Source organism: Hyperolius riggenbachi, chromosome 2, assembly GCF_040937935.1.
Source record: "Hyperolius riggenbachi isolate aHypRig1 chromosome 2, aHypRig1.pri, whole genome shotgun sequence".
In the NCBI taxonomy this organism is placed as follows: domain Eukaryota; kingdom Metazoa; phylum Chordata; class Amphibia; order Anura; family Hyperoliidae; genus Hyperolius; species Hyperolius riggenbachi.
The window spans coordinates 40,181,774-40,206,415 of NC_090647.1; the positions used below are offsets into that span (position 1 = coordinate 40,181,774).

At 44.8% G+C, this 24,642-nt stretch overlaps 1 protein-coding gene across 2 annotated transcripts in view; it reads left to right on the top strand.

The window, feature by feature from the left end:
- The first annotated feature begins 3,326 nt into the window (after positions 1-3,326).
- The window catches only part of LOC137545451 (retinal guanylyl cyclase 2-like), a 176,149-nt gene continuing 154,833 nt past the window's right edge, over positions 3,327-24,642 (top strand). The window contains exon 1 of one of the 2 annotated variants that reach the window (XM_068266680.1): positions 3,327-4,089. The gene's annotated coding sequence lies outside the window, so the exon portion shown is untranslated. The remainder of the gene's footprint in view (positions 4,090-24,642) is intronic. The other variant, XM_068266675.1, reaches the window with a different exon arrangement.

Below are 24,642 nucleotides of genomic sequence, written 5' to 3' on the forward strand. Positions count from 1 at the left end.
AGAAATTCAGATGGGATTGGTTGTCAATAATCTCAGTTGATGGGCACAATCGATTACGAACAATTATAAAAATAATCATCCGATTGGATTTTTGTCAAACCAAAATTTGGATTTTTTTTCCGTTGGCTGTGAAAGATAGAAAGCAAAGATTGGTTCCTTGATGGTGCACTGAACGATTTTTCTTCCAATCAGAATTATCTGATCGCTCAAAAGATTTTTCACTAGAAATTGGATCGTTAGTGGCCACCTTAACACAAAGAAAGTGACCTAGTGTGAAAGGGGCATGAGGGTAAGCCAGACTCGACCACATCTGATCAGGATTTTATAGAAAAACTAGTAGACCTAAGCCTGTTTAAAAATGGGTTCTAGGTCTCTCCACACCGCTGCCGCCTTGCGCGTGCACTCGTCTGCCAGCGCACACGCCCACCTGGCTCCCTGGCCCCGTCCTCCTCCTGTCCCAACAGCTACACATGCGCAGTAGCTAAAACCCATGGACACAGGGACAGGAGGATGATGCAGGGACAGTTAGGGTTTTATTTTATAGGATTCAGAGGGAGCAGTGGGAGATCGATGAATGCATAATATTAGGCAGCATCAAGAGGTGCAATGTTTGCATTCCAAAGAATACTCACTAGATCTCTACTGCAATCTATTGAGAGTGAAACCACAACAGGCTGTACCACTTTAGTAAATCATCATTTAATAAACTGAAATTTTACAATAAAGTTACTTTCATTTTTTTTCCTTCTTCTGACCAACAATGTTAACTTTCTTTCATACTATCATCAGCTGCAAAGAAAAAAAAACTCTCTAAGGGCTGGTGCACACCAAAACCCGCTAGCAGATCCGCAAAATGCTAGCAGATTTTTAAACGCTTTTTTTAATTTTTCTATGGCGTTTTGCTAGCGTTTTGCGGATTGCTGCTGCGGTTTTCAGTATAGTAGATTTCATATATTGTTACAGTAAAGCTGTTACTGAACAGCTTCTGTAACAAAAACGCCTGCAAAACCGCTCTGAAGTGCCGTTTTTCAGAGCGGTTTGCGTTTTTCCTATACTTAACATTGAGGCAGAAACGCACCCGCAATCCAAAAAATGCCTCACCCAGGCATTTTTCGTTTCTGCAAAACGCCCCCCGCTCTGGTGTGCACCACCCCATTGAGATACATTGACCAAGCAGATCCGCAGCCGCAAGCGGATCTGAAAACGCCCAAAAAGCCGCTCGGTGTGCACCAGCCCTAAATCAAATCAAAGCATAATTATGTAAAATAGCTGAATGGTCTCCGTGTAACCCGGCAGCAGGTCTGGCTGTTCAGGAGGAGTTTGTGGATTAATCATTAATGAAGCCGCTGTGAAATTTCCTGCTGACTTGTCATTATTGGCGCCTCAGTAAACGAAGCTTTGTCATCAAGATGGGTGTCCCGGGAGAAGGGACAGGTGTGAGCACTTATCCAAATCAGGATTGCTCTCAATCTCACACCTGGAGAATTACGCACACACACTGAAAAGGGGGACTCTGCACACACAAGCAAAGGGGGGCTCTGCACACACAAGAAAAGGGGGACTCTGCACACACAAGAAAAGGGGGACTCTGCACACACATGGAAAAGGGGGACTCTGCACACACAAGCAAAGGGGGGCTCTGCACACACAAGAAAAGGGGGACTCTGCACACACAAGAAAAGGGGGACTCTGCACACACTAGAAAAGGGGGACTCTGCACACACAAGAAAAGGGGGACTCTGCACACACATGGAAAAGGGGGACTCTGCACACACAAGCAAAGGGGGGCTCTGCACACACAAGCAAAGGGGGGCTCTGCACACACAAGCAAAGGGGGGCTCTGCACACACAAGAAAAGGGGGACTCTGCACACACAAGAAAAGGGGGACTCTGCACACACATGGAAAAGGGGGACTCTGCACACACAAGCAAAGGGGGGCTCTGCACACACAAGCAAAGGGGGACTCTGCACACACGCAAGCAAAGGGGGACTCTGCACACACAAGAAAAAGGGAACTCTACACACACAAGAAAAAGGTGACTCTACACACACAAGCAAAGGGGGACTCTGCACACACAAGCAATAGGGAACTCTGTACACACAAGCAAAGGGGGACTCTGCACACACAAGCAATAGGGAACTCTGTACACACAAGCAAAGGGGGACTCTGCACACACAAGCAAAGGGGGACTATGCACACACAAGCAAAAGGGAACTCTGTACACACACGCAAAGGGGGACTCTGCACACACAAGCAAAGGGGGACTCTGCACACACAAGAAAAGGGGGACTCTGCACACACAAGCAAAGGGGGACTCTGCACACACATGGAAAAGGGGGACTCTGCACACACAAGCAAAGGGGGACTCTGCACACACAAGCAAAATAAAACTCTGTACACACAAGCAAAGGGGGACTCTGCACACACAAGCAAAGGGGGACTCTGCACACACAAGCAAAGGGGGACTCTGCACACACAAGCAAAAGGGAACTCTGTACACACAAGCAAAGGGGGACTCTGCACACACAAGCAAAGGGGGACTCTGCACACACAAGCAAAGGGGGACTCTGCACACACAAGCAAAGGGGGACTCTGCACACACAAGCAAAAGGGAACTCTGCACACACAAGCAAAGGGGGACTCTGCACACACAAGCAAAGGGGCCTCTGCACACACAAGAAAAGGGGGACACTGCACACACAAGGAAAGGGGTAATCTGCACACACAAGCAAAGGGGTAATCTGCACACGCAAGCAAAGGGGGACTCTGTAAATTGATCAAAATAAAAATCAATATTTTTACTGTAAAAAAGGCAAAAAATATCAAAACATATTTTCGATGGCATTTTCACTTGAAAATCTAATTTAACATTATTTTTGCGAAAATTAATGCGAAAAGAATATTTGCATTTTTGCTCATCACTAAAACATACTATCAAATGTGAGCAAAAAGAAAAAAAAAGAGGGAATAGAAGGGAAAAGTCAGATTATATGAATATAAACCTGATATGATGTACAGTGTATTTTTAAATCAACCTTTTCAAGCAAATATAAGCAAGGTAAGAACAGTACTGAAAGACTAAGTGCCATTCTGGGTATAACCAGAGCGATACATTTCTTTGACACATCCTTGAACTTTTCCGTGAGTGTGAATCAGAGGAAGGTGCTGTGATGTTGGGTTTGTTGTCTCTGACGGCCTGTTGATTGTCTCTGAGGCCGTGTGTGTTGAGCCAGCGCAGAATGTACATCTGTTGCTTTATAGCCAGCTCTGTACACAACTCATGCTTTGTATGAGGCTGAAGCCCGGAGCAAGAGGGAGGCTAACGTACAGCAGGGATGAGTTTAAGGTGTGGGAGACACAGAGCATCAACAATCTTCTTACAGAGGCTCCTCCACAAAGCGGGGATTAAACACACTCACACACACAGCTCCAAGCCAGCTCAATGCCTGACCTAGAGGTCACACTTATGAAAATTGCAGCAGATACATTTCAACCCTTTCGAATTCAAATCAACTTGAGCTGGGAATTACAGAAAAGTCAAAAACAAATAGGCTGCTGACAACTCAAAAACAAGATTCCCGAAGCCGAGAAGTGAGCGAGAGCCACTCAAAATCCTGTTTCGCCGCCGTAAAGCGTTTGGGGCAAAAAAAGTGAAAGAAATGGAATGTTACTTAATTTGGGTCAACCGTAATTCTTTATACCGAGGAATCTATTTTATTTAACGTTATGCTGGTTGCGTTGCGTGTCTTCTCACGGTGGGGAACTTGACCCTTTGGTATGGAATTTGCTGACAACCTAATTGAAGATAAAGGAGATAAGAGGACACTGAGTGGAGACGAGACGGGGGAGGAAGACCTGGGTTACAGGTTGGGATCCTGGAGCCACCGAGGGGCCACCAGACATGAGAGGGGACGTTGCTGAAATAAAAGGATTCTTCAGGAGGGAACTTGCAGGGAGCTGTTCTTGGTCCTGAAATTTTGGTCCCTCAAGGAGACCAAGAGGACATCAGATGTCGGGCTGAAGCTGCTATGCTCTGCATTTCATCTACAATGTCCTACATACAGAATTCATAATGGGTCCTTGACGGGTAAGTTAAACTCATACCAACCCTAAATGTATTTATTTTTAGATAGCATTGCTGAATTTTATATTTAATGCTAGAAGTTTGGCTTCAAAGTTTGGCCAGGACACTATCTCCATGTCATTTGTTCATCTTCTTCATGTTTATGTGGGTTCTTTCTGGCTTCTCCAGTTTCCTCCCATATCTCAAAAATATACTAGTTGGTTTGTGAGCTCCACCGAGGAACACTTCTGTAAAGCTGTAGTCATTTGTCAGCATTATATAAATATAATACTGTTGTTTAGTTTTCATTTATTGTCGTTATGAATAGACTTACTTGCTTCTTGGAGTAATTAATACTCATATATCTTAGATAATGTGAAGTATTTGGGCAGCATGGTGGCATAGTGGTTAGCACTCTTGCCTTGCAGCTCCGGGTCCGGGTATCTGCTCGGAGTTTGTATGCTTTCCCGTGTCTGCGTGAGTTTCCTCTGTGCACTCCAGTTTCCTCCCACATCCCAAAACCATACAGATAAGTTAATTGGCTTCCCCCAAAAGTGGGCCTAGACAATGATACACTACACGATGCATACATAGACATACGAATATGGTAGGGATTAAACTGTGAGCTCGTCTGAGGGATAGTTAGTGACAAGACAATATATACTCTGTACAGAGCTGAGGAAGATGTCGATGCTATAATAAATAAATAATACAATATTTATGCTAGAATAATTCTTTAAAAAATCAATCATTCTAATAATAATAATACAAATTACGTAGTTGATGCAGAGTCGTTTTAATCTCTAAAGAGCAGAAATCACAGTACATTCCTAAATTTGTGGAAATAAGTGCTCCAGCATGCGTACACGGCGATGAGGTAGTGTAAGAGTTAGGCCTGGCTCACACTGACAGATGAAACGCCGCATTTAACGCATCACAAACAACTGCAAAGAGCTTTAATGATCACGTCAGGTGAGCAAATCATTGTTTTTGCAAGTTGACGCCTTCAGGACATAAATGTTAGTCCTCTCGTGGCAATCTTTGTGTAGTTGCTGTTGTGCTTGTGCGCACAATTGTGGGAGTGCAGGCGATTGCGGTTTTCCAGGCCCTATGGTCAGGCTGAGGTAGTTAAATGACAGTTACAGTAAGTGACCAAAAAACCATTGATTTTGCACTGAGGCCTTATACAGGGGCAGTAGTGGATACTAGATGCCAGTAGTGGTGGTGAAGGATTATTGGGTTATGGTCGGTGCACTACTAGGACCAGCAGACCTGTCTCCAACAGCTAACTGCACCGGACACACAAAACAGCCCTTAGAAGTGTTAACTACTGTAGCACTATGGGTAGGTAGGGTGATCTGAGAGCACCCTGTAGTGAAAACAAAAAGCACAGAGACACTGAGAGCCCCAATAGTGTAGTAGTATGTCAAACAATTAAAGCAAATGGTGGAGAAGAATGGATACCCATAAAAAAAGGTTGCAAGCGGGCAATCAACCACTGTAAGTGGGTAGAGATGCACAAATCCGACTCCACTCGGGTGTCCAGTCGAACTGGGCATGGTCGCTCTCTTGTTGCAAAGTAGCTCTAGATGGTTGAAGGGGTAGAAAGCCCAAACCAAAAAGACTACCCCTCCCGAAGGAGGGTGTGTGACACAAAGGGGGATAAGAGGTGCCCAGATGAAGATAAAACTGTTAAAAACTGTTAAAATAGAAGGAGGGAGATGGCTTACCTCAATGACGACAAAGTCAGATAATGACAAAGAACTTTAATTAGCACTTGGCAAAGCGTTTTGTGGGTCTCAGTCCTCTTCCTCAGGCCAAACATAGTGCCAGAGTTCTCTATAACTGAGCTGTAGGTGCATATTCTGTAGGCACATCTGTAGATGTGCCTTCATCTCTGGCTATAGAGGACTCTGGCACTGTATTCGGCCCGAGAAAGTGGGCCGAGACCCAGGAAACGCGTTTCCAAGTATTAAAGGATACCCAAAGTGACATGTGACATGATGAGATAGACATGGGTATGTACAGTGCCTAGCACACAAATAACTATGCTGTGTTCCTTGTTTTCTTTCTCTGACTGAAAGAGTTAAATATTAGGTATGCAAGTGGCTGACTCAGTCCAGACTCAGACAGGAAGTGACTACAATGTGACCCTCACTGATAAGAAATTCCCCTTTTTTACCTCTTTCTTGCTCTCAGAAGCCATTTTCTGCTAGGAAAGTGTTTTATAGTTGGAATTTCTTATCAGTGAGGATCACACTGTAGTCACTTCCTGTCTGAGTCAGGGCTGAGTGAGCCAGTTACATACCTGATATTTAACTCTTTAAGGCAGAGAAAGAAAAAAAGGAACACAGCATTGTTATTTGTGCACTAGGCACTGTACATACACATGTCTATCTCATCATGTCACATGTCAGTTCCGGTATCCTTTAAAGTTCTTTGTCATTATCTGACCTTTGTCATCATTGAGGTAAGCCACCTCATTCCTTCTATTTTAACTGCTTTAATGCAGTTTTATCATCATCTGGGCTCCTCTTATCCCCCTTACTGTAGCACTAAGCACTGACTGCAACCGTCTGCAACAGCTAAAGTGCACTGTGTGGACACACTGAACAGCAATATCACAAGATCAAAACACAGACTTTAGAAGGCTACATAATTTAGATGGTGAATTGGTACTGTAGCAGCAAGAAACTCCACTGGGGACACAGAACACAGGCCTAACTAACGCGTTCCCTAATGGCAGTACAGCACTGTCCCTAGCCTTCACAGCAGCCACAGTCATAGTGCAAAATGGCTGCTGTGCTGGCTTGCTGATAAGTGTGGGGGGGGGGGGGTCCAGGTGGGAGCGATAGCGGATTGGCTGCCATGTGTCTGCTGACTCTGGGATGAGGGTACATTTTTGGCTCCATTATAATGTATAGTGGGCGAACTGAGCATGCCATATGTTTGCAAATAGATGCGTACGCGAACACGTATTGTTCACTGTGAACTATCCGCCAGGCGAACACTTTGGGCTACTCTCAAGGCCTGATTTGATGTTTGAAATGAACACAAGGAAGATTTATTGCACATTTGCTTACATAAACCCCCATCAGCATTGCTGATACATTTGGTTGGTCATTCAGGCTAGTGTTGGGCGAACAGTGTTCGCCACTGTTCGGGTTCTGCAGAACATCACCCTGTTCGGGTGATGTTCGAGTTCAGCCGAACACCTGATGGTGTTCGGCCTTTTAAGTTCGGGTTCGCCCCGAACTACTAAATGGCTGCGAACAGGGACGAACAGGGCCCTGTTCGGCCGAATACTGCCCCCCTATGGGGTCGCAGGCATAAGGGGGGAGCATGCCCCAATCGCGGGGGGGGGGGGCGGAAATTCCCCCCACCCCCTCCGCTAGCGCTCCCCCCTCTGCCCGCTACCCCATACAAAAGTTTAATGAAGTAAAACAGTACCGGTCCGGTGGTAGTGGGTGGCTGGCAGTGGGCGGCACTGTTTAGTGAGTGACTGAGGAGGAGGAGTCCGGAGAGTGACGCGTTGAGGGAGGCCGGGCAGCGGGCGGTTCAGCAGTAGTACCGTACTACTGCTGAACCGCCCGCTGCCCGGCCTCCCTCAACGCGTCACTCTCCGGACTCCTCCTCCTCAGTCACTCACTAAACAGTGCCGCCCACTGCCAGCCACCCACTACCACCGGACCGGTACTGTTTTACTTCATTAAACTTTTGTATGGGGAAGCGGGCAGAGGGGGGAGCGCTAGCGGAGGGGGTGGGGGGAATTTCCGACCCCCCCGCGATCGGGACATGCTCCCCCCTTATGCCTGCGACCCCATAGGGCCCCCAAAAGCGGGATGTTCGGGGAGTTCGGGGTTCGGCCCGAACATGCCGAACATCGCGGCCATGTTCGGCGAACTTTCCCGAACCCGAACATCCAGGTGTTCGCCCAACACTAATTCAGGCCCCTTTTACACTGTTTCGCCCCCGTTATGCTTCCCCACCGCAAGGGCCATGCAAGCGCGATGTGATGTGGTGGGTCAGAAGTATCCAAACTGATGCAAAGCCTGCAGCATGTTGCCGCATGATCAGTATGTACCGCACGGATTATGCAGCAATGCAAGTCAATGGTGGACGCAGTAAGTGTAAATGATGGGACTGCAGTGAAACGCGACAGGCGCATGCGCAGACCGACGGGAATCCCAGTAACATACTTCCAGTCCAGCTGGAAGTACATCACTAGCCAAGGGGCGGGCCTATGCACATGACCCTGTTACCGCACCATGGCACGCTGCACGTCGCTCCCTTCAGGGCGGGAGAGGGGATCTCAAGTTATGGGTGGCTTGGGGCCACCAAAACCTTATCTGCAGCCCTGAATTGCACAACTGGCTAGGACCATCCAATCTTTTCCTTCATTAGCTGGTGCAACAACCCTCAGCATAGGACAGCAGCTTAGGACTGTAGTGAAATCATGTCTGGTTGGCCGTTTTACTGATTCAGTGATACTGCGGAGAGGAGGGTGTGAAGAGAGACTCTGTTAATCTTTTATAACCAGAAGCAAAGTAGTGCAGATTACAATTGATGTCATCGAAGCCTTGAGTTAGCATGATCTGCCAAAGATGTCACATGGCCAGTGCGAGTGGTGCTGTAAATCTCAACCTGACACCGGCAATAGGGATGCTCATTCGGATTCCGCGGAAATGCAATTTCCGAAATTCCGATCGGAAATTGCATTTCCGCATCGGAATGCGGAAATCGGTAATGAACGTGCGTTAGGCGGATTTCCGCCGGAAATCGCGGTAATTCCGCCCAACTTTAACATTGATTTTCTCAAAAACTATAAGGTCTTTTTGAAAACTTTTTTTTGCATCTTGTTCAGAAGATTCAGTTTAATAAACCCTGAAAATTTGGTGTTTCTAGGACTTACGGGGGCTTTGCTATTAACCACTAAAGTCGGCAGATTTTTACTGTAATGTAAAATGCAGAAAATCTGCTTCTGCCTATTTTCTGCATTTACATTACAGGAAAAATCCGCCGACGGTTAATAGCAAAGCCCCCGTACGTCCTAGAAACACCAAATTTTCAGGGTTTTTTAAACAGAATCTTCTGAATAAGATGCAAAAAAAAGTTTTCAAAAAGACCTTATAGTTTTTGAGAAAATCGATGTTAAATTCGGGCGGAATTTCCGCGATTTCCGACGGAAATTCCGCATTGGAATGCGGAAATTGGTAGCGGAAAGCGGAATCGGTATTTGCCAATGGCGGAATGCGGAATTACTGCGGAATCGGAAATTGGCATTTCCGACCATCCCTAGTGGACTGGGACCAATGGATCGAGGGACTGGGAGATGTTCCATTTATAGCATTTCATGAAACAGTAACCGATGGTGACGTGGTCCTTTTCAAGGTGTTCAGTGATGGTACACTTTTTAGGGAACAATCACATTTTCAATTAAATCAATCAGACTGAAAGAAGAGATTGTATTTAATCGATCAACAAATGATTGATAACGAGATCATTCACAATGGATTGGGCCCATCAGGATCTCTGTTTTCATGCAATACAATCTGAATTACCTGATCGAAAATACTATCATTTACAAAAAATATTGTACCTTTAATGGGCACCTTTAAGAATCGCCTAAGTAATCAGATAAATGCGATTGGAAATAAAATGTTGTAATACATTGATTATCTCACCATCAATGAACAAATCTGTACTCCCTATCCATCACAACCAATTATAAAAAAATTGTAAAAAGTTTCCCAATCTACAAAATTGTCATTGAATGATTGCCTTTAGAATCATTCACGGTCAACTTGTGTCCACTTGTGTCCCCCATGTGTCCTTCTTTGTCCTCCTTGTGTCCTCTTCTATGCCCCTTTGTGTCCCCGTGTCCTCTATTTGTCCCCCTGTGTCCTCCTCTGCATAGGCGCAGTACAGGGAGTCCCCGACATTGCAGCAGGTTGGAGGGTCGTATTGGCAGACGTTCACAAGTTGGATACTCCCTGCATTTGGACTATAAGATGCAGTGAATTTTTCCCCTGACTTTTGGGGGAGAAAAAGTGAGTCTTATAGTAAAAAAAATACAGTATATGTTACAAGACATAAGGCGACAGGGACCCTTCAGATCTGAACTTAACTATGACAAATATTTTTTAAACAAAATCAAACTCCGTTAGACTTAATCATGTCTCTATAAAATTTTGGTTCACCTCTCTCTGACAGCTCTGCCATTAAGACTCGGAAAAACCTCCTTCGTTATATCTGGTTTCTTAATAGTAACTCACTCTAATAATCCAATATAAAACTATCATGCAGTGGTACTCCTCTTTTCAACCGTAAAGTGGGACGATCATCATCTTCATAATGACACCTAACATTAATGTTTATTAACCTTAACATACTATCCTCCCCTAACCCATTCCCAGCACTAACCCTTTGACAATAATGCCCAACCCTAACTGATGTAATATTCTTTATCAGATGATTTGAGTGCCAGCAGGGGTGTAGCAATAACTATAGCAGCCATAGCAGGTGCTATGGGGCCCTGGAGAAGAGCGGGCCAGGGTGGTGGTACTTTATGGATTCACTATTAACTTTCTTCTGTTCCTCCTCCCTCACTTTAGCTCAGTGCCCATGGACTATAAGCAGTGTAGATTGCATGAGAATGTAAATAGCCCATGTTAACTCATATCCATAGGGTAGAGGCAGGCAAGTGGCATTGCTAAAGAGTGCCTTCATCTTATGGCCCCATTCAAATTTTGCTATGGTGCCTCATAATCTCTAGCTATGCCACTGAGTGCCAGTTTTTTATTTTAGCGATTGAAATGGGTTTTTGCAATTGAAATGGGCACCTGTGTGTTCAGCCTATCAGAGCAAACGTCACTAATACCACTAATACCACTAACCAACACTCAACTACTGCTGCACATTTATGTACTGTAGTCTTGTGCCAAACAATTCCTAAAAATTATTAGGAGTCTCTTCTAGTGACAAACCTCAGGTGTGACTAATTTCCAAATTCAGACTGGTGACCCACATCTTAAAGGGAACCAGAGAGGAATGCATTTTTAAAATAGAAAAAGATTTTATACATACCTGGGGCTTCTTCCAGCCCCATAAGCCTGGATCACTCCCACGCCGCCATCCTCCGCTTCCTGGATCCGCCGGTACCGGGCCCGTCACTTCCGGCGGACGCGGCCAATTGTCTGCATCACAGGGGCTGCCTCCATACATGTACGCATGTGGCTGCGCAATAGGCAGCCACACGCGTAACTGTATGGAGGGAGCCCCCTGTGATGCTGAGAATTGGCCGCGTCCGCCGGCCGACTGGCCAACTGGCGGTAATGACGGGACCCGGTATCGGCGGATCCAGGCAGCGGAGGACGGCGGCGTGGGAGTGATCCGTGCATATGGGGCTGGAGGAAGCCCCAGGTATGTATACTTGATCCTCTCTGGTTCCCTTTAAAGCCGACCTGAACTCTTGCACAGGAGAGAAGAAGAACACAGAGATAGCCACACTGTGTGTGTTTATAGAGAACAGCCTGTCTAATTGTCCCTTCTCAACAAGTAAATGAGCAAGAATAATTTTTCGAATTGTGAGCTAATATGTAAACTCAGAAGTTTAACCCTTTCTGTGCTCCCAGCAAACCCGGAAGTAACTACATTGCTGCATCTCAGGAGGAGCTCTATAAGCTGTAACAAGGAAATGTTTTTCTTTATAGGTTATTATGCAGTTGCTCATCTTTTAGAACAAAGAGGAGGTTCTGAGTTCAGGTCAGCTTTAATGGCAACTAAACAAACAATTACTACATCGCAAAAATCAACATTCCTTAGTCCTGTTCGGATCATGCCTTACATGGAGCAAATATGAAAAAAAAATGTGGGCACCATTGTATAGTAAGTGGGGCGTTGCTAGCCCCAAAAATCAGTGTCACATGCCCTGGGTAAATTCTGGGGCGCCCCGGATGTCTCCTGGGCAGAGTCAGCTGTGGTGCCTCAGTAGATCCTGCGGAGGTCAGTGTGGTCAGCTGTGGTGCTTATGCTGGGTGCTGTGGTGCTTCTATGTGGGCATACTGGGTGCTGTGGTGCCATGCTGGGCACTGTGATGCCTTTGAGGGTGCATGCTGGGAGTTGTGGTGCCTCAATGGGAAGCCTGTGGGAGCATGGTTGAGGGTCCACTAGAAGGTCAGGGAATGCTATGGGGGGAACTGCCAGACAACCTGGCATCAGGCCAGCCTGCCCAGCAGAATGCCAGACCAGCCAGCACAGAAGACAGGTAACTCTGCCTAGTTATGATTAAGTGACTATTTGCCTATTTATGTGATATGCTGCATTTTGCTTTGGGTTTTTTTTTTTGTTTTTGTTTTTTTTTTGCATTAATGGAGGGGGAGCTTCATCCAAGATTTTGCAGGGCAGGCCTTCTTAGAACACTGTAGGCCCATGTGCAATTCACTTTTTCTCCTGAGTTTTCTCCTAAGTGATATTTTTAAACTTGTTAATAAAATGCCTTTTAAGCCACCAGCAAGCAAGAAAATACTCAAAATAATTTTGATAGTACTTTTTCACCTACTTTTTGGTATGTTTTTAGTTGAAAAGTGCTGGAAAGTTATTTTAAATTAAAGATAAAACATTATCTCCAAGGAGAAAAATCAGGGGAAGAAGTGAATTGCATATGGCCCTGTTAAGTTCATGTAAATTTGGCTCCACCTATGACCACACCCACATTCTGGTGCATGGCCAAAACACAGGACAAGGATTTACATAGTTTACATAGTTACAGTGGGATGCAAAAGATGCGAAAGTTTGGGCAACCTTTTTAACTGTCATGATTTTCCTGTATAAATCGTTGGTTGTTACGATACTAAATGTCAGTTAACTATATCATATAGGAGACACACACAGTGATATTTGAGAAGCGAAATGAAGTTTATTGGATTTAAAGAAAGTGTGCAATAATTGTTTAAACAAAATTAGGCAGGTGCATTCATTTGTCATTTTATTAATTCCATTGATTTAGAACTAATTATTGGAACTCAAATTGGCTTTGTAAGCTCAGTGACCCCTGACCTACATACACAGGTGAATCCAATTATGAGAAAGAGTATTTAACCTATTTTGGTTCCTGGACGTAGAAACTACGCCCAGGAACCATGCGCGCTACCGCGCGCTCTCGCGGCCGATCGCGCGCGTGCACGCGCACTCCTGGCTGCAGATTCGGTAGCCAGGGAATCAATGTATCGGGCTATGGTGCCCGATCACTGATTCCTCTCCCCCGCTGAAAAAGCGACAGCTTCTCTCGGAAGCTGCGCCTTTTCTGGCCGTTCCCTCCCCGATGCGCCACTCTAAGCGTGTGTTACGCTTAGAGTGACGTCATGTAAACAAACTCATGGCCACCATCTTGTGGCCAAAAAGTAATACTACAACTGAAAATAAAAATAAATTAAAATTAACACACATTTACATTATAAATCTATTGTTTACCTCCCACCCTCCCAAAACTACCCAAATAAAATGTTTACTATAAAGAAAAAACATTACAATAATAAAAAAAAAAACATGTAAATATTTACCTAAGGGTCTAAACTTTTTAAATATCAATGTAAAGATGAAATATTTCTATATTTTTTATTTTAAACTTGTTAATAGTGAGAGATGCAAAATGGAAAAAATGCACCTTTATTTCCAAATAAAATATTGTCGCCATACATTGTGATAGGGACATAATTTTAACGGTGTAATAACCGGGACATATGGGCAAATACAATACGTGAGTTTTAATTATGGAGGCATGTATTATTTTAAAACTATAATGGCTGAAAACTGAGAAATAATGAATTTTTCCATTTTTTTCTTATTCTTCCTGTTAAAATGCGTTTACAGTAAAGTGGCTCTTAGCAAAATGTACCCCCCAAAGAAAGCCTAATTGGTGGCGCAAAACACAAGATATAGATCAGTTCATTGTGATAAGTAGTGATAAAGTTATAGGCTAATGAATGGGAGGTGAACATTTCTCACGTGAAAACCACGGAACCTGAATGGGTTAAGGGGGTCAATTGTAAGTTTTCATCCTCTTTTAATTTCCTCTAAAGAGTAGCAACATGGGGGGTCTCAAAACAACTCTCAAATGACCTGAAGACAAAGATTATTCACCATCATGGTTTAGGGGAAGGATACAGAAAGCTGTTTCAGAGATTTCAGCCTTCTGTTTCCATAGTTAGGATGCCCAAACTTTCGCATCCCACTGTATTTGGGTTGAAAAAGGACATACGTCCATCAAGTTCAACCAAGAGCCCCAATAGTGTAATATGTACTGGTAAATGGTTACTAGATAGAGTAAATATTAATACTCACAAACCAGGGTTACCATAAGGCAACCACTGTAAAGGCAGGTGGGGAGATTTTCCTGACCCCACTCAGGAATAAGAAGTCGCTCTCTGTAGATGAGAAAAAGGGGGTTCAACCCTCCACCCAGGGTGGATTTAATATTATGCAGGAGAACAGAGGCGCCAAAAGGATAAAAGGAAGCTAAATGAGCTTAAAAACCAAATTCTTGGTAAATAGAGGAGGTAGTGGTGGACTTACCTCCTCCAAGTAGACACACAACGACTGTAGTAAACACAGTCAATATATTTTATTTATGAACTCCAAATATGCAACGCGTTTCGCAGGTTTGATCCCGCTTCATCAGGCAATAACAACGGAGCAATAGCATATGTGGTCAGTAGAAGAGCCAGGCACCACTGTGCCAGCACAGAGGTGCCTGGCTCTTCTACTGACCACATATGCTATTGCTCCGTTGTTATTGCCTGATGAAGCGGGATCAAACCTGCGAAACGCGTTGCATATTTGGAGTTCATAAATAAAATATATTGACTGTGTTTACTACAGTCGTTGTGTGTCTACTTGGAGGAGGTAAGTCCACCACTACCTCCTCTATTTACCAAGAATTTGGTTTTTAAGCTCATTTAGCTTCCTTTTATCCTTTTGGCGCCTCTGTTCTCCTGCATAACCTTACAAGGCATGGTCCAATTAGCCCCAAAAGGGAAAAAATTCCTTCCCGATTCCAGATGGCAATCAGATAAAATCCCTGGATCAACATCACTGGGAATTACCTAATAATTATAGCCATGGATGTCTTCCAACGTATGGAAAGCATCTAAGCCCCCTTTAAATGCAGATAGCCTCCTTTATTGCACATCTCTTCCTACATGTCCCTTCTTCTTTTCCTCTTCTCCATACCCTCCCCCATCTCTCCCCCCAAAATATTTTTACTTCCTTAGTAGAAACTTTATTACTCCGCCTCTTCCATTAAGTGACTATTAGCTCACCTTGCATAAACACTATTATTTGAGTCATACACAATAGATGCCATTCATCAAGTCACTCGGTTATAACACACAGATAGTTTTCCCAACTCTACCGTTCTAAGGAGCTGATTGTTTGATGATGACATTTTACTGCCTCTCAGGATATTTTATTGATATACCTCCTGTTGGCACATGTGATGTCACTTACGTTTTGATGTATTCTTCAGTTAAAGAAAACCTGAAACAAATAAACTTGTGAGTTAATGAATTGTATGTGTAGTACAGCTAAGAAATAGAACATTAGTAGTAAAGAAAACAGTCTATTTTTTCCAGTACAGGAAGAGTTAAAAAAAAAAAAACCTTCAGTTGTTATCGATGCAAAAGAGCTTCTCTGAGCTCTTCCACCCACTGGGTCAAATAAAGCCCTGTTTTCTGAAGCACTCATGGGAATCAGAGCCAGTTCTAGACAGGCACATATGAGGGGGCAGTCAAAAATGGGTAGGGGGCATCATGGATGGGGAAATTTGTGACGTTTCCCCAGTAAATGCATGTAATGAGAGACAGCGTTTCACCAGTAAATGCATATAATGAGAGACAGCGTTTCCCCAGTAAATGCATGTAATGAGAGACCGCGGCGGTAGAACACTTCCTCGCTTTCCAGCGCGGGAGAGCGAGAGATCTGTGCACCGCTGCCACTTCTCTGGTCTAGTCTAGACCAGAGTAGCGGCACACAGATCTCTCACTCTCTCGCGCTGGGAAGAGAGGAAGTGTTCTACCGCTGCTGCCAGCCACTATCTGGAGAGGAAAGCGAGAGAGAGGGGGAGCCCCAAGGTGAGGGAAGGGGGGGGGGTCTTCCACAGCTTCCTCTTCTCTCTCCGCTTCTCTCTCCCCTGCCACCCCTGTTTGAGGGGGCAGAGTAATTATTTAAAGAAAACCTGAACTGAATATTAAAAGTTAAATAAGCATACACAAGTCATACTTACCTCCCGTGTAGTCTACTCCTCAGTGTCTTTCTCCTGTCCTGCGTCCTGTTTGTTCACTGTGATCAAGGGAATTTTCCATCCTCCATTTTGAAAATGGCCATTACCCACAACAGCTTTCTGGTCAGCACACAGTTAAACTGTAACATCGCCCACTTGAGCCATAGGGAAACATGGACATCACCTGGTAGATCAGTTCTCCTCTCAGCTATAACTGACAGCTGCTGATATATAACTGACAGCAACTGATATATTTCAGATCTGACAAAATATTGTCAGAACTGGAAGGGATTATTGTCAGAAGAAAATGGTGAGCTTCTGAGAGGAACTGATGGCAAGATAACTATGTAATGTTCATTTGAAGTTACCTCATGTGTTTATTTTAAATATTTTTACTCAGTACAGGTTCTCTTTAAGGGGGCGATGCCCCCTCCTGCCCCACGCTACAGCCGGCCCTGATGGGAATTAAAAAAAAAAATGAACCAGATACTTACCTAAGTAGATGGAAGGCCCTGGGTCCTAATGAGCCTTTCTGCTCCTCTCACGGTGCCCTTGTTGCAGCGCTGGATCCCTGTCTGTATCTCCTACCGAAGGAGGCTTCGGAAGTCTTTGGGAGCCAAGTGCTCTTAAAGATGGGCGGCTCTGTGGGCTTGCGCAGGTGAAGTATGGAGCCGCCGGTCTTTGGGAGCACTCAGACTCCTGAAGACTTCCAAGGCCTCATTCGGTGGCAGAAAGCAGTATTTGACCAATTTGGTTGAATACTGCCACTCTATAGGACCCAGAGCCTTCCCTCTCCATAGGAAAGTATCTGCTTCATTTTATTAAGTGGTTCCCATTTACTTTGAACAGTGGGCGACAGCTTAGGATAAGGTTTTACTGCAGGAAAGTTCAAAGGGTCATTATTTCTGCTTTGTTTTATAGCTTAAACGACAAAGTGTGGTTTTAAAATTGCAACTGTGATAGAATGATGTAATTTTATTAAAAAAAAGCTACATAACTGTAAATAAAAATATGAGACTCTTTTATTTTCTTTGCTACTAATGTTCTATTCATTATCCGTACTACACGTTCAATTCATTGGCCTCAATTCTGCTAGCTATGTGAGGTAAATTATTTTTTGTAGGTAAAATACATGAGGTATCATGAGGTATTTACCTCTTTATAGAGCAATTCTGAAAGATTTTTCTCCATTTCCAAAGTAAACCGTGAGGTAAATGCATAAAGTCAGAGAAAACATGAGGTATTTCAGGGTTACGCATGCAGTAAATAAATAGTAGTAGTCTGTAATTGTCTTCCATAAGTTAGGATAGTCTTTTTTTTTTGAGGTGGGAAGGTGTATTTGATTATGTAGCAACCCATCAAAAGTATATTTATAGGCATCTCTTATAAAAAAAAATCCAGTAAATATTTGAAGTTGTATTTCTACTCTTCTTTTCTATTACACAGCCTGAATAGGAATGAAACTAAAACAGCAATTGGAACACCACTAAAAACTGCAAAATGCATACAAATTGACATTACCTCCACTGTACAGGCAGGTCTTAAAGAGACACTTAAGACTGAAAAAAAATTAGTTTTACTCACCTGGGGCTTCTACCAGCCCCCTGCAGCCATCCCGTGCCCACACAGTCTCGCTTGGATCCTCCTGTCCCCCACCGGCAACTACTTCCGTTTTCGTGACAGGCCCGACAGGCCTGGCAATGCGAGTGATTCTTTGCGTTCCTGGTCACAATAGCAGTATAGAGGGCGCTATTGCGGCTAGGAACGTGAAGAATGTTACAAGACCTGTCGGGCATGTCGACGAAAGTTAAAGTAGCTGCCGGCGGGGGACAGGAGGATCCGAGCGAGACTGCATGGGCACAGGATGGCTGCAGGGGGCTGGTAGAAGCCCCAGGTGATTATAACTCATTTTTTTAGCCTTAAAGAAATGCTTAAGTCATCAAAAAAAATGACTTCTACTCACGCGGGGCTCTCCTCAGCCCCCTGCAGCTGAACGGTGCCCTCGCCGTGTCCCTCCGATGCGCCTGGACTCGCCGGCGGGCACTTGCGGTTTGGCCGTCACCGGCCGACAGGCTGGGAACGCGGCTAATTAGCCGCGTTCCCGGCCGCAATAGCGCCATCTATAATGCTATTGCGGCCGGGAACGCGGCTAATAAGCCGCGTTCCCAGCCTGTCGGCCGGTGACGGCCAAACCGGAAGTGCCCGCCGGCGAGTCCAGGCGCATCGGAGGGACACGGCGAGGGCACCGTTCAGCTGCAGGGGGCTGAGGAGAGCCCCGGGTGAGTAGAAGTCATTTTTTTTTGATGACTTAAGTATTCCTTTAAGTGACTCTTTAAACTGATCGGTAAATTATGTGCTAATATGCCCCCTAATTTCCATGAGAATAGCTATTTTCTGTAAATTACCTCATAATTTACCTAATAAGGTAAAACATGACTAAAACCTACCAGAATTGCTAAATGTCATTACCTCGTGAGGTAAATTACCTCACATGAGGTAATTTGTTTGATAACCCCACCAGAATTGAGGCAATGTATTCTGTAAAGTGCTGAGGAAGATGTCAGTGCTATATAAATACATACTAATAATAATAACAATAATAATATGGCAGGAGATTAGACTATGACTGTGGTAGGATTAGATTCAATTGTGAGCTCCTATGAGGACAGTCAGTGACATGACTATGTACTCTTTAAAGTGCTGCAGAAGATGTCAGTGCTATATAAATACATAATAATAATATGGAAGGACATTAGACTATGACTATGGTAGGATTAGAGTGTGAGCTCCTCTGAGGACAGTCATTGACATGACTATGTATTTTAAAAAGTGCTGCAGAAGATGTCATTGCTATATAAATACATCATAATAATAATAATGTAGGATATTAGACTATGACTATGGCAGGGATTAGATTGTGAGCTCCTCTGAATACAGTCAGTGACATGGCTATGTACTTTATAAAGTGCTGCAGAAGATGTCAGTGCTATATAAATACATAATAATAATATGGAAGGACATTAGACTATGACTATGGCAAGGATTAGACTGTGAGCTCCTCTGAAGACAGTCATTGACATGACTATGTACTTTATAAAGTGCTGCAGAAGATGTCAGTAATATATAATTAAATAGTAATAATAAAAATACCCCTCCTGGTCACCTCCTCTCACTCTCACATTCTCATGGGCATCACCTCTTCTTTGGAACTCTTCCACAGCCTGTCTGTTATGCTCCAAGCCTGGAAACCTTAAAACGCACTCTGAAAACACATCTATTCAGACAAGCCTATCATTTGCTATATGTAGCATTGGGAGATCACAGCCCCATCCCCTGTGTTTAATACCCTATTGTTTCCACCCCACTACACTCTAGAATAGATTGTAAGCTTGCAAGGGCAGCAACCTTCGCCAATTGTTTCTTATTTTGCTGTACTTCATCACATAAATGTGTACCAATTTCAATGTATATATGTTCCCCAATATTTGTTCTGTACGATGTACAGCACTGTGAGGATCCGCTCGGCTGCCTGCGCAGGCAGGCAGCCTTTTGACCACTGTTCAGCTCTGCATTCTGCAGGTCTCTGGAAGAGAGACCTTTTGTCAGTTGTGCAGCTTGCTGCTGAGGAATTTGCATACGTTTGTCATGCAGATTGCCTAGCCACATCCTTTGTAGGCTTGCTCTATAAAGAGCTATGTTTCCCAGAGTCCTTTGCTGGTCATAAGGGTTAGTCCTGTGAAACACTCCTTGAGTGTCAGCCTTGCTCATTGTTTGAAGATTAGCTTAGAATAATTCCTGGGACAGCACTAGGCAGATTCCATAGTGCAGTTAGGATTGCATATCTGTTTTGTTTGTCTGTTGCGATTGTTCTGTCCCAGCGCTGGTCGACAGGAAGTCGTTCTGATCTTTGTTCTTGGAGTATAGCTGGAGCAGCGGTTGCTACCAGCTATCTCCTCTATCTGTCTTGCCTGGATCGCACTCGCCTAGCGCTAGTGCTGTGGATCCGTCTGATCTCCATCTCTCTTGCTGTACTTGGATCGCACTTGCTCTGGGGGAAAGAGCAGTGGATCCAGCTCGCTCTGTTTCTATACTTGGATCGCACTCGCTCTGGCGGAAAGAGCAGTGGATCGTATCTCTCACTTATTCCTGTTTTCGTGTATCTGTCTTGTCTGCTACGAACGCTTGCTGGAGGCTCGGTGAGGTAACCGTTAAGCAAGCGCTCGCGCCCTCTGTTTCATGTTTGTCTGTCGGTGGTTAGTTAGGCGTGCTTGTCTCTGTTGTGCTTATCACGCGGGGACCGCGCATAAACGCGTGCACTGTTGCGAACGAGTGCGGTGTTCGCGTTTAGTTAGCGTTTGTTATTTTCCTTATCTTCTCATTGTATATTTGCTGTGCCTTTGCTACTCTCGTGCTCCGCCTTGCTGTAGCCTTGTGTCACCTCTGGCAATCGCCTCTCTCGCGATTGCGTTCCTACTTCATATCTGCTGTTGTGTATGCACCGTCGCGGGTTGGCGACTAGTTTGGTGCACACACATACAATCTGTCCCTGTGCTCATTCTCTTCCGCTATCACTTCTCTTGCGATTGCGATCTCACTTGGTTGCTTCTGTTGTGTGTCCACCGTCGCAGGTTGGCGGCTAGATTGGTGGACATACATACATTCCTCATCTGTGCTTATTCGATCTTGTGTCGCTGTTAGCAATCGCCATCTCTGGCGATTGCCTTCTCACTTTGTCTTCATGGTTGTGTGTTCATCGTCGCAGGGTGGCGACTAGTTTGGTGGACACACATACCCTCTGTCCCTTTGATCTCTCTCTTTCAGGGTTATCTTGCCCTGCGTTTCTTCCCTTCGTACAATTCCTGTCTGGCGTCTGTGGCAGGGCAGAGGAGCTGTTCCTCTGCACTCCACAGCTCCATCTGTCGACAGGAATTTCCCTCTACAGGTGCATTGCACCTTTTGCAGGGTTCCCTCAAATTACACGCTTGTGGAGGATTTCCGCAGTGTCAGCGCACGCCTTGTGCGCTGATCACGGAGAGAATTCCACAATCGTTACAAGCACTATGAAAGATATTGGCACTATATAAATAAAAATGATAATAATAATATGGTAGGACATTAGACTATGACTATGGTAGGATTAGATTGTGAGCTCCTCTGAGGACAGTCAGTGACATGACTATGTACTCTGTAATGAGCTGCAGGAGAGGTCAGTGCTATATAAATACATAATAATATGGTAGGATTAGAGTGTGAGCTCCACTGAGGACTGTCAGGGACATGAATATGCACTCTGTAAAGTTTTGAAGAAGACATACGTGCTATATAAATACATAATAATAATGTGGTAGGACATTAGGCTATGACTATGGTAGGATTAGATTGTGAGCTCCTCTGAGGATGGTCAGTGACATGACTATGTACTCTGTAATGTGCTGCAGAAGATGTCAGTGCTTTAAAAAAAATACATAATAATAATATGGTAGGACATTAGACTATGACTATGGTAGAATTAGATTGTGAGCTCCTCTGAGGACAGTCAGTGACATGACTATCTACTCTGTAAAGTGTTGAAGAAGATATAAGTGCTATATAAATACATAATAATAATAATATAGTAGGATATTGGACTATGACTATGGTAGGGATTAGATTGACAGCTCCTTTGAGGACAGTCAGTGACATGACTATGTACTCTGTAAAGTAGTGCTGGGCGTAATGGAAAAAACTATGCGTAATTTTACGCTATTACGCATTACGGAATTACGGTTACGGCGTAGACATTTATTTACGTTCATGTCTGTAATTACGCATGGTCCTTACGCAATTACGCGTAAGAATACCGTAATGCAGGTTGTTATGGTATGGTCTTACGCGTAATTTTCTACTAGCAATTAATGCGTATGGCCATGCTCCCAAGCGGAAAAGTTGACGCATGGATCAATGTTAGGTAGCCGCCGACTTTAAGGGTTAATAGCAAAGCCCCCTTAATTGCTGAGAGCCTCAAATTTGGAGAATATATTAAGGAGATCAGAAGGAATAAGAAGAAAACATTTTTTTTCAAAAAGACCTTATAGTTTTTCAGAAAATCGATTTTAAAGTTTCAAAGGAAAAATGTATACATTTAAAAACCCGCCGACTTTAACGGTTAATAGCAAAGCCTGCTTAAAATTTAGGAACTCCAAATTCCCAGGGTATATTAAGGGGATCAGTGGGAATAAGAGGAAAAACATTTTTTTCAAAAAGACCTTATAGTTTTTGAGAAAATCGATTTTTAAGTTTCAAGGGGAAAAATGTCTTTCAAATGCGGAAAATGTCAGTTTTTTTTGCACAGGTAACAATAGTGTATTATTTTCATAGATTCCCCCAAGTGGGAAGAGTTTTACTTACTTCGTTCTGAGTGTGGGAAATATTTAAAAAAAAACGACGTGGGGTCCCCCCTCCCAGACCTCTTTAACCCCTTGTCCCCCATGCAGGCTGGTATAGCCAGAATGCGGAGCACCGGCCGCGTGGGGCTCCGCACCCTGACTATACCAGCCCGCATGGTCCATGGATTGGGGGGTCTCGGAAGGGGAGGGGCAGCCAAGCTTTCCCCTCCCCCTCCGAGCCCTTGTCCAATCCAAGGACAAGGGGCTCTTCTCCACCTCCGATGGGCGGTGGAGGTGGAGGCCGAGATTTCCTGGGGGGGGGGGGGGGGGGTTTCATGGTGGCATCTGGGAGTCCCCTTTAAAAAGGGGTCCCCCAGATGCCCACCCCCCCTCCCAGGAGAAATGAGTATAGGGGGACTTGTACCCCTTACCCATTTCCTTTAAGAGTTAAAAGTAAATAAACACACAGACACTTAGAAAAAGTATTTTAATTGAACAAAAAACATAACCACGAAAAAAAGTCCTTTAATATTCTTAATTAACCATTAATACTTACCTGTCCCTTTAAATAAAAGATCCCTCGCAATAGCCTCGGAAATGTTCTATCCGTTACAATGTAACAAAGTTATTACAATGTAACAACTTTGTTACATTGCAACTACGCCGCACCCGACATCACTCGCCGCTCAGCCGCCGCAGACACTTACGCGTCCTTGCAGGACGCTAAGTCCCCGCCGGCTCCCGCTGTTCACCCCGCCCACATCTGTCACCCACATGTCACCCACATGTGGGTGACATGTGGGTGACATGTGGGAGAGGCGGGGAGGGCAGCGGGAGCCGGCGGAACTTAGCGTCCTGCACGGACCCGACAGAGCTCTGAGCTATATAGCTATATAGGAGCCCCATTGGTCCTTAGCAGACCAATGGGGTTCCTTCTGATTTGAAGGAACCCCATTGGTCTGCTAAGGACCAATGGGGCTCCTTGGAGCCCAAATTCAAAGATGCTTAGAGAGCTCTGAGCTATATAGCTCAGAGCTCTGTCGGGTCCGTGCAGGATGCTAAGTCCCCGCCGGCTCCCGCTGCCCTCCCCGCCTCTCCCACATGTCACCCACATGTCACCCACATGTGGGTGACAGATGTGGGCGGCGTGGACAGTGGGAGCCGGCGGGGACTTAGCGTCCTGCAAGGACGCGTAAGTGTATGCGGCGGCTGAGCGGCGAGTGACGTCGGGTGCGGCGTAGTTACAATGTAACAAAGTTGTTACATTGTAATAACTTTGTTACATTGTAACTGATAGAACATTTCCGAGGCTATTGCGAGGGATCATTTATTTAAAGGGACAGGTAAGTATTAATGGTTAATTAAGAATATTAAAGGACTTTTTCATGGTTATGTTGTTTGTTCAATTAAAATACTTTTTCTAAGTGTTTGTGTGTTTATTTACAGTTAACTCTCAAAGGAAATGGGTAAGGGGTACAAGTACCCCTATACTCATTTCTCCTGGGAGGGGGGGTAGGCATCTGGGGGATCCCTTTTTAAAGGGGACTCCCAGATGCCACCATGAACCCCCCCCCCCCCCCCCGGGAAATCGCGGCCTCCACCTCCACCGCCCATCGGAGGTGGAGAAGAGCCCCTTGTCCTTGGATTGGACAAGGGCTCGGAGGGGGAGGGGAAAGCTTAGCTGCCTCTCCTTCCGAGACCCCCAATCCATGGACCATGCGGGCTGGTATAGTCAGGGTGCGGAGCCCCACGCGGCCGGTGCTCCACATTCTGGCTATCCCAGCCTGCATGGGGGACAAGGGGTTAAAGAGGTCTGGGAGGGGGGACCCCACATCGTTTTTTTTTTATATTTCCCACACTCAGAACGAAGTAAGTAAAACTCTTCCCACTTGGGGGAATCTATGAAAATAATACACTATTGTTACCTGTGCAAAA